The sequence below is a fragment of the Rhinopithecus roxellana genome, chromosome 12 (genome assembly GCF_007565055.1).
Source record: "Rhinopithecus roxellana isolate Shanxi Qingling chromosome 12, ASM756505v1, whole genome shotgun sequence".
Classification (NCBI taxonomy): Eukaryota; Metazoa; Chordata; class Mammalia; order Primates; family Cercopithecidae; genus Rhinopithecus; species Rhinopithecus roxellana.
Window position 1 is genome coordinate 103,723,408 of NC_044560.1, and position 10,170 is coordinate 103,733,577.

The window sequence follows — 10,170 nt, forward strand, 5'->3', positions numbered from 1 at the left end:
AATCGCAGATCTGAAATGTCCCAGGCTTTGCAGATTTCCTGCAAGCCAAACCTTTTAGTAGAACAACAGACTGGATAAGATGATTTTTTTTTTTTTTTTTTTTGAGACAGAGTCTTGCTCTGTCGCCCAGCCTGGAGTGCAGTGGTGCGATCTCGGCTCACTGCAAGCTCCGCTTCCCAGGTTCACGCCATTTTTCTGCCTCAGCTTCCCGAGTAGCTGGGACTACAGGTGCCCGCCACCACACCTGGCTAATTTTTTGTATTCCTAGTAGAGACCGGGTTTCACCGTGTTAGCCAGGATGGTCTCGATCTCCTGACCTCAAGTGATCTACCCGCCTTGGCCTCCCAAAGTGTAGGGATTACAGGCGTGAGCCACCGTGCCCGGCCTAAGAGGGATTTTTAATATTGTCACACCTTCATGGAACACCAACACTCCCCCTTCCCAGAAGGCAGCCTCCACAAGGGAGGAGGCTATTATGTCTTATTTATCCCTGTAGCTCTCATGCCTGGAACTATTGATACATAATTGGTATCACTAATGACTCTCATTAATAATAATTATCTAATGGCTATCAGCCTCGTTGGTATCCCCAAGTCTTTCAGGTTTAATGGACGTCCCCCCTTAACATTAATAAATAAAAGTAATTTAAGCCCTCAGTCTACTTACAGTGAAACATGAGAACTAAAAATGAAATCCTCAGCCCCCCCACTCAACCAACTGGACAGACCCCCTCTTGGCCAAGGGAACCCCAGAGGAACCTTAACAACAGATTCCCAGCCATGACGGGAAGGGAAGTCAGACACACCCCGCTGTACCCTCTCCCTTTTGTGGCTTAAACACAAATGAGCAGCATTCATGTTAAAATAGAGGTCATAGCAGGCACAGTGGCTCACACCTGTAGTCCCAGCACTTTGGGAGGCTGAGGCGAGACTGAGGTCAGGAGTGCGAGACCAGCCTGGCCAACATGGTGAAACCACTTCTCTACTAAAAATACAAAAATTAGCTGGGTGCATGGGTGCCTGTAATCCCAGCTACTCAGGGGGCTAAGGCAGGAGAATTGCTTGAACCTGGGAGGTGGAGGTTGCAGTGAGCCAAGATCACAACACTGCACTCTAGCCTGGGTGATGGACTGAGAATCTGTCTCTAAAAAATAGAAATAAAATAGAGGTCATCAGACTGGCAGAATGACTCGGTGATAGTAAGATACCAAATCATAACCAGGACCTAAGGGTCATATCAGACACCCTTACACTTAAAGAATAGTTTCTAGCTGCCACAAGGGGTTTCTTTTTCTCTGGTAGCTAAACAAACCAATGGCTTGGAGATAGGTGATTTTAAAATAATTGCAGCTTGCTCACTGCTGGACACTAACTGACCCTCCTTCTGCCAGCCAGAACTGCAGCTTTGATTGGACAAGACCCTGATTCAGTAACTTTCTCCTGATAAGAGACCACCGATCATGGCCTGGTTCTGCCCATTTACAGAGACTGTGCAATTGTATGCCTTCATGTCCCTTCTTCACCTTTTGACGTCTACAGCTGGATTATAATACACTTAAATGTGTAGTCTGCACCCCAAGGTAAACATGGGATGCATATAACATGCATGTTTGCTTATCACACATGTGCATGGCCTCATGCCATGAATATTCATAGCTATTCATATATCATGTTGAATATGTATTAAACCTGGCCAACCCATTCAGCTTGAATTCCTGTCTTATCCCCTCCCACCCTTTCTTAAAGTGCTTGCCTGTTGGAGACTACACTTCTTAGCTGGTCAGGGTGGCTGCCTTCCATGTTGTAACCCTGTATGAGAAATAAAGCCCTCCTTTTCTAAATGTATATATTGGGTGATTTTTAAGCTAGCAAACACCAGCCCAGAATCTCTCAAGGTTGCTGAGAGAGGTGGTAAGAGCCACCTGTGTGTTTCTCCTGATCAGGAGCTTCTAAACCCTGACTCTCTGGGGTTCGCCTCCTCACCTCCCTTCTCAGCTCCTCCAGCCCTCCCTCTATTCAGTGTGCCTGGCCCAGATGAACTGGGAGCTCCAGATCTTCTCGGGAACTTCCCCGGAGCCTCTCTAACACAAGGTGTTGGTGCCACAGACTTTGACTGTTGGGTCTGCAGTGGCCAGTGAGGGTTCAGTGTAGCAGCGTGGCTCACCAGGTATATGGAAGGGAATATTGAGACCTCCTGGTTCTTGAGAGTTACTTGGACCCAGCCAGGCTCTTACAGGGTCTCCTGCTACTCTCTTATCTGTGGACCAGCCTCCAACTCACTCTTCTGCTCTCCCTGGACTCCTTTTCCCATATCAGGGGCAATAAAACACTCACCCACTCCAGGCAGCAGTGTTTGGGGTCCAGAGCTCTGAACTAACACCTTACGTTTAGTGTGGTCAAATTTTTAGGCTTAGTGCCCATCTTTCTTCTGTTTAGTTTTATTTTAAATTATTTTTTAGACACAGGGTCTCACTCTGTCACCCAGGCTGTAGTGCAATAGCATGATCTTGTCTTACTGCAACCTCCACTTCCTGGGTTCAAGTGATTCTCCTACCTCAGCCTCCTGAGTAGCTGGGACTACAGGTGCGTGCCACCACACCGGCTAATTTTTAAATTATTTTTAGAGACAGAGTCTCCCTATATTGCCCAGGCTAGTCTTGAACTCCCGGCCTCCTGCCTTGGCCTCCCAAATTGCTGGGACTACAGGCACGAGCCACCACCCCCAGCCGCACTCTTCTAAGTGGAGGGAAGGGTTAGTCCGCTCCCATAATGAATTATACAACACCCCTTCCCCCTTAGAACATACAAGCACTCTAGTCAAAGTTTCTGAGTTTTTTATTTTAGGACCGTTTTTCATTTTGGCTAAACAGACATATGTACCCACAAGAATGCCGGTTCAAAAAAAAAAATCATCTTGAGGAAGCAAGCACATCTTGAGTAAGTTTCTTTCAAGATGTTTTGGTGCATTCTATGCTATCACTTTGCAGAACAATTTGTGGTCCATGCGGTAACTTTAGGGGCTGTCTGAAATGGTCTGTTCCCGAAAGACTGTGGATCAGAGAAGTGGCAGTGAATCCCAGAGAGTGGAGTGAATCCCAGCCATTCTGTGGACAGGTGGGCTGAGGGAGAAGTTCAGAGGGTACCCTAGAGTGATTTGCAACGTCTCAAACAGAAATATAACATCTTCTTTCATCCTCTGCAGAGTCTGGAGCTAGATTCACACCTTTTTTTTTCCTTCCCTCACTTAAAATCAAATTCTCGCCCTTAATACTTCCTTTCAGAACTGCACCGCAAATGACAATGTCTTCTCATGCATACGAATTACCCAAAATGTAGGAAGATGAGCCCCCATTGGAGTGCGCTGAAGCCTTTAACCCAAGTACATTTAATGCTGCGAAGCCCTGAGTAAGGCAAAGTTGTCTTTTTATTTTAGAAGACATTTAGGACAGTTCATGTCATCCTGCACAGATGCACTGAAATTGATCATGGGGCAAACTATAAAGAGAGCAGATGCTCCCCAAATCTGTTTCCGAGCCAGGTAGGATGATGAATTCTGAGGTGGGACTGAGGGGGAACGGTGGCAGCTGTCTCCCCTGCACGCACCGGGCAACTACTTCCCCGTTTGGACATTGGCATGACACCCTGCTTCCCTGTTCATCTGTGAAAATGTGCAGCGTTTTCATTTAAAACTTCCTGCTCCAACTTGGGGCCTTCTGCAGACCACAGGGATCCCTAACAATTACTTGTTGGAAGAGCAAATGAAACATAAAGCATGATACTTTATTTTAAACATACAGGTGGCACAAATTTATTTCCAAAGATTTAAGCACCTGATGACTTCTCCTTAGAGAAAAAGCAATAAAAGGGGCCTCTCCTATCACAGATTTCCACTAACCATAGTTTGTGCAGAGGCAGAATTTCAGGCTTTTACCACTGAGTTCTGGACATGAAGCAAAGCTAACACTAGAGGGTGCTATAGATCAGGAAATCCAGGGACCACGGGCACTGGAGCGCGTTCAAGACGCTGCCCTCCCGATTGTAACCTAACAAACTAAGCGTGTCACTTTGCCAGAATTTACCCCTTCACCATTTCTGCTATGATGAAATCATCCAGATATGCTTAATTTGAAATTTTGACTTAGCCTGTGATTATGTGGAATTTCAAGACTGGCTGTGGCCAGGTGCAGTGGCTCACTCCTGTAATCCCTGTGCTTTGGGAGGCCAAGGCCTGTGGATGATTTGCGGTCAGGAGTTTGAGACCAGCCTGGCCAGCATGGTGAAACCCTGTCTCTCCTAAAAATACAAAAATTAGCCGGGTGCCTATAATCCCAGCTACTCGGGAGGCTGAGGCAGGAGAATCGCTTGAACCCTCAGGAGGCAGAGGTTGCAGTGAGCCGAGATCGCGCCACTGCACTGCAGCCTGCCTCAAAAAAAAAAAAAAAAAAAAAAAAAAAAGGCCTGGCTGTGGATTTCAGAGCCCAGGTCTGTAGGACAGAGACTTCGTGTTTGTATCTTAAGTACTTTGCGATCTCACCCTTACAAACCTGACACTAAATCCCACTCACCTACTTCAGTCCTTCTCTGAGGGAAGGTGGAGTTTGGGGGCAGTTTTAGGAAGTAGGGATGAGGAACCAGGGAAGGTGACACAGTGAAGTACAAGCCAACACAAGGGTGCATTATCAAGGCTGGTCCCCTCTACAGGCACCCCGGACTCGGTCCCAGGCGGACTGCTGAGTAGACAGAAGACCTTTCAGAATCTTCTGCGTCTCCCCCATTGGCTGAGAGCTCCCTGGGAGGGGTCACCCGTACCTTCGGGCGGAACATATGCTTGCATCCTGAAAGGGCTATTTCTGCCATCCCAGGCCACAGCACTCAGGAAGCCCTAGGGCCAAAGCAAACACTGTGCTTGAGGCAAGGTGCTGTGAGGCCCAAATGAGCTGAAGCTCGCACAAAACTGCTCACCACTGCCATAGCTGAATCAGCGGAGGCCAAGATGACGGGAGGCGGTGCCCGCGATTGTCTGATCATCTCCCTCTTGGACCACTCAGATTCAGGCCTGCCCTGCATCAAATCCAACCTGTCACCAGGTCTTCAAGGGGAGGCCTGCGGAAATCCTACTGTGAATGAAGCTACAGTTGCTACCCATCGTCTCCGTCCTGCACCGACCACTCCAGATGTCCCTTACTCTTCTTGGCCAGCACTTTGGCTTGTTTAAGTTGTGTGCCAGGTGAGGTGACCACACCTTCCCCCCTGCAGTTTCTGAGTCTTTTCCAAGCTTTGTCTTGGTTGGCCTTTGGCTGCTGTGACTGCCTATTTTGTCTAGTTGCAGGTTCAAGATTCACCAAGAAGGCAGGGCGCAGTGGCTCACATCTGTAATCACAGCACTTTGGGAGGCCGAGGCAGGCAGATCACTTGAGCCCAGGAGTTTGAGACCAGCCTGGGCAACACAGCAAGACCCCATCTCTAAAGAAAAAAAATTATTCAGTTGTGGTGGCACATGCCTGTAGTCCCAGCTACTCAGGAGGCGGAGGTGGGAGGATCGCTTGAGTCCAGAAGGTCGAGGCTGCAGTGAGCCGTGATTGTGCCATTGCACTCTAGCTGGGCAACAGAGCAAGACCCTGTCTCAAAAAATAATAAATAAGACACTAAGAGACATCCCAGTGACTCTCCTGAGTCCCAAACATACTCATCCATCTCTCATGGAGAAACAACTCTATCTCCTTGCAATAATCAGAACTAGTTTCTCCTGCCAGTTTAATCAGTACCTTTTTTATTGCAGTAAAATACACACAACGTAAAATGTGCCACTTTAGCCATTTTTATTATTACTATTATTATCATTATTAAGACGGAGTTTCGCTCTTGTTGCCCAGCTGGAGTGCAGTGGTGCAATCTTGGCTCACCGCAACTTCCACCTTCTGGGTTCAAGTGATTCTCTCGCCTCAGCCTCTGGAGTAGCTGAGATTACAGGCGCACACAGCCATGCCCGGCTAATTTTTGTATTTTTTGTAGAGACGGGGTTTCACCATATTGGTCAGGCTGCTCTCAAGCTCCTAACCTCAGGTGATCCACCCCCACTTGGCCTCCCAAAGTGCTGGGATTACAGGCATGAACCACCACGCCCAGCCCGTTTTAACCATTTTTAAATGTCCATTCAGTGACCTGAATTATATGAACATCGCTGGACAACCATCGCTACTATGTATTTCCAAAACTTTGTAATTGTCTTAAACAGAAACCTTGTAACCATTAAGCAAGGCCTCCCCATCCCCTCTCCCCTCAGCCCCTAGTAACCACTAGCCTACTTTCTCTGTGACTTTGTCTCTTGTAGATGTTTCAAACAAGTAGAATGATATGATATTTGTCCTTCTGAAACTGACTTACTTTACATAGTATAGTGTTTTCAAGGTCCATCCATGTGGTAGCATGTATTAAAGCTTCATGCATTTTTATGGCTGAATAATGTTCCATTGTATGTACAAGGCGTGCCACATTCTGGATTCATTCACCTGTTGATGGCAACTTGGCTTGTTTCCACCTTTGGGCCCTCGTGGATAATGCTGCAGTGAACATAGGCATGGACATCTCTGTCTGAGTCCTGCTTTCACTTCTTCAGGGTATATGCCTGGCAGTGGAGTTGCTAGTTCTGTGTTAATTCTATGTTTAATTGTTTGAGAAACTGCCATATTGTTCTCCAGGCTGACTGTACCATTTCACATTCCCACTAACCGTGCACAAAGATTCCAATTTCTCACCAACACACTCTCATCAATACTTGTTATTTTGTTTTAGTTTATCATGTTTTCATTTTTCTTTTATTATCTATAGCAGGCATTCTAATGGGTGTGGGGTGGTATCTCATTTTGGTTTTGATCTGCATTTTCCTAATGTTTAGCAATGTAAAGTATACTTTCCTGTGGTCATTTGTATATTTTCTTTGGATGTATACCTGTTCAAGTCCTTTACTCATTTTTAATTGACTTGTGTTTTTGTTATTGAGTTGTAGGAGCTCCTTATATAGTCTTGATTTTAAAACTTTATCAGATATATGATTTACAAATATTTTCTCCCATTCCGTAGGTTGTTTTTTCACTTTCTTGATAATGTCCTTTCATGCACAGAAGTGTCTAGTTTTGACGAATTCCAATTTATCTATTTTACTTTCTTTGCTCATGTTTTTGGTGTTGTATCTGAGAATCCATTACCAAATCCAAGGTCATGAAGATTTACCTATATGTTTTCTTCTAAGAGTTCTGTGGTTTTAGCGCTGATGTTCGCCATTGATCCATGATGAGTTAACATTTATATTGCATAATGTAGAGGCTACCTCTTCATTCTTTTGCATGTAGAAACTGGCCCAATGACTTGAGAAGCCTAAGAGGACCAGGCAGTATTGATATTTTCAAGTTCCGTGGAATTGGTGATGTTCCCTGGTGGAGGAGCCCACTCTCCGCCGCTTCTCCCCCATCAACAACTAAGACGTCGAATTTGCTAGAGCCCCACCCAAAGCTGTGGACACAGGAAGCACACATTTCTCAAGGTGGTCTCTGAGAGTGATGGTGAGAACATCCGATTTCACTACTCCACCCCCAACCCCCTGGGTTTCCAGCCCCATGTCTTTCTGCTGTTGTGAACATAGCACCACGTGTCTGCTCTTGGTAAGGCACACACACCGCAGTTTCAAGGATAGCATCCTAACTATGCAGGGTGTGGGCCCACACTTTCACCCTGGCATAACCTTGGCGCAGGTCATCCTGATGTTCTCGTAGGCCTGCTGCTTCCAGAGGAATCTTAGAGCCATAGCCTCTTTGCTGTAAAACAGACCCCTTGGCTTGAGGCAATGTTCAAATCCCTTGCCAATAAATCAGAGATGTCTGTAAGCGCTCTGTTGGTGATGCCAGAGAAGGCAATGTTGCAAGGAAGGAAAATTCATACCCATAGTAGGTGTTGACTCTGGTAGGATTCATCACTGTCTCATCAATGACAGAAGGGGTCTGATATTATGAACTTGGCACCACAGCTGCCTGATCTTGTGAAATGGCGCCATCTTGAGGGCTCATTATTAGTCCCTGTGGTTGGCAGGTAGGGCGTTCAGTAGTGGCAGCAGCCAGGTCATCCCTAGCAAGAGGGAACTAGTGGTGTTGGGCTCATGCCTCCCTTGATTTTTGCCACTATGGCCACACCATTCATGGAACTATCTATTGCCCCTGCCGTAGGATGGCTGACGCTGGCTGATGCCCAGAGGATGAACCATCCTGTCCACCCACTTGCTGGGTGCCTCCTCTGCAGGAAAGGCTTTCTGGCAGACTTTAACGGAAGTCCAACGATTGGCACACTACTGCCATTGCCATAGGTCAGTAGTGCTGGTTTTTCTTTTGTCTCAGATTCCAATATGGCTCGGCACAACAGTTATAAGCTGGTACCCCTTTGGCCCCACCAAGTGTCAAAGCCTTCATGTCTGCTCATCAAAACACCCCATCGCAGGGCTCCTGTCCTTCCACAGCCTCCATGTCCCGTCCCCAGGGCCTTTGGAGCTGCTGATGCTCCTCTACACTCCCTTCAGAGGACTGCAGGGAACTGGGGTGGGTGTGCCCCTGTCTTTGAATTTCAGTCCCTGTCTGAAATGTTAACATTTTGCTCATCATGGATTTTTGTATTAATTTTAACTCTTTAAAATACTGCATTAACATATTATGCATCTTGACTACTGAAAAATTTTCACCTAAGGGGAGTGCCACCCTTGTCCCTGTCCTGAGGGCACCAGTTTATTTTTAGTTCATGCCAACATATTGAACATGTTAAACACAGTCCATCCGCCTGTGAACCGGATCCAAGTTTTCTCGTCTAAGAGCTCATCCTAGGGGCCCCTCCCCCACCACATGTCCATAAGACCATAGGTGTGCGCCGAGAGAGAAGGGTCACTGCATCAGAAGGAGGTGATGTGGGGGTCGAGGCCACCTGTTCATGTGACTTACATGTTCCCACTGAACATCCTGGGCCTGATCCCAAATGCATCATTTTATTTATTATTATTATTTTTTTTTTTTTTGAGACAGAGTTTCACTCTTGTTGCCCAGGCTGGAGTGCAATGGCACAGTCTAGGCTCACTGCAACCTCTGCCTCCCAGGTTCAAGCAGTTCTCCTGCCCCAGCCTCCCAAATAGTTGGGATTACAGGCACCGGCCACCATGCCCAGATAATTTTCATATTTTTAGTAGAGACAGGGTTTCGCCATATTGGCCAGTCTGGTCTCAAACTCCTGACCTCAGGTGAACCACCCTCTTCAGCCTCCCAAAGTTCTGGGATTACAGGCTGAGCCACCGTGCCCAGCTCAAATGCATCATTTTCACTGCTGATGGTTTGTCAATCTACGACTTGATGGGTCTCACTGTAGTCAGTTCCAGGAACAAAGTCACTCACTGTCCTGTGGGTAGTCTCCAAGTCTCTGCCAGGACCCACTGCACAGCAGGAGCTAGTCTCAGACTGAGAAGAGTTCTCGGCAGCAGAAGGCACCACTGCACTCCCAAGGGCTAAAGGTTTACACTGCACCTCCCCTACTGAAGCTTGCAGAGAGTTGGCATGGCAGCCTTCTTCATCATAGGAGACTCTAAGACTGTTACCTTTGGCTCCTCTGGGTCGTGCAGCTTGAGTGGAAGAGCAGATCCTCTCACAGCCTAGACCTCCTGGCCAGCCGTCTCTTGCCCTAGACTCTGTTCTGAGTGGCAGTCTCCCAAGTTGTCTGATAGGCAGATGGGAGAATTATCAGCAAGTATGCTACTTCTAATGTCCCGGGGGTGCACCCAGCACTGTGCCTCTTCCCTAGTGCAGCTGAAGGAAAGCTGCCACTGCCTGTGCCTTCCTTTACAAGGGTTGTCCTTGCATGTGTCAGACCACTGGGTCTCCTAACAACCTTGCCAATGTGCCAGTGCCCTGAATGTTTCTGGGCTTTAGCCCTTGCCCTTGGCTTGCACGTGTCTTCTTCCTAGGACATCCAGGGTGCTTATGTCATATGCTGGTAGCATAATGTCATCAACAGTGCACCAGTGTGCCATGCAAACGATCCTGAGACAGCATGTGTGCATGCAAAGTATGTTCAAAAGCGCCCAAGGCCGAGGCGCGGCAGCTCATGCCTTTAATTTCAGCACTTTGGGAGGCTGAGACTGGTGGATCAC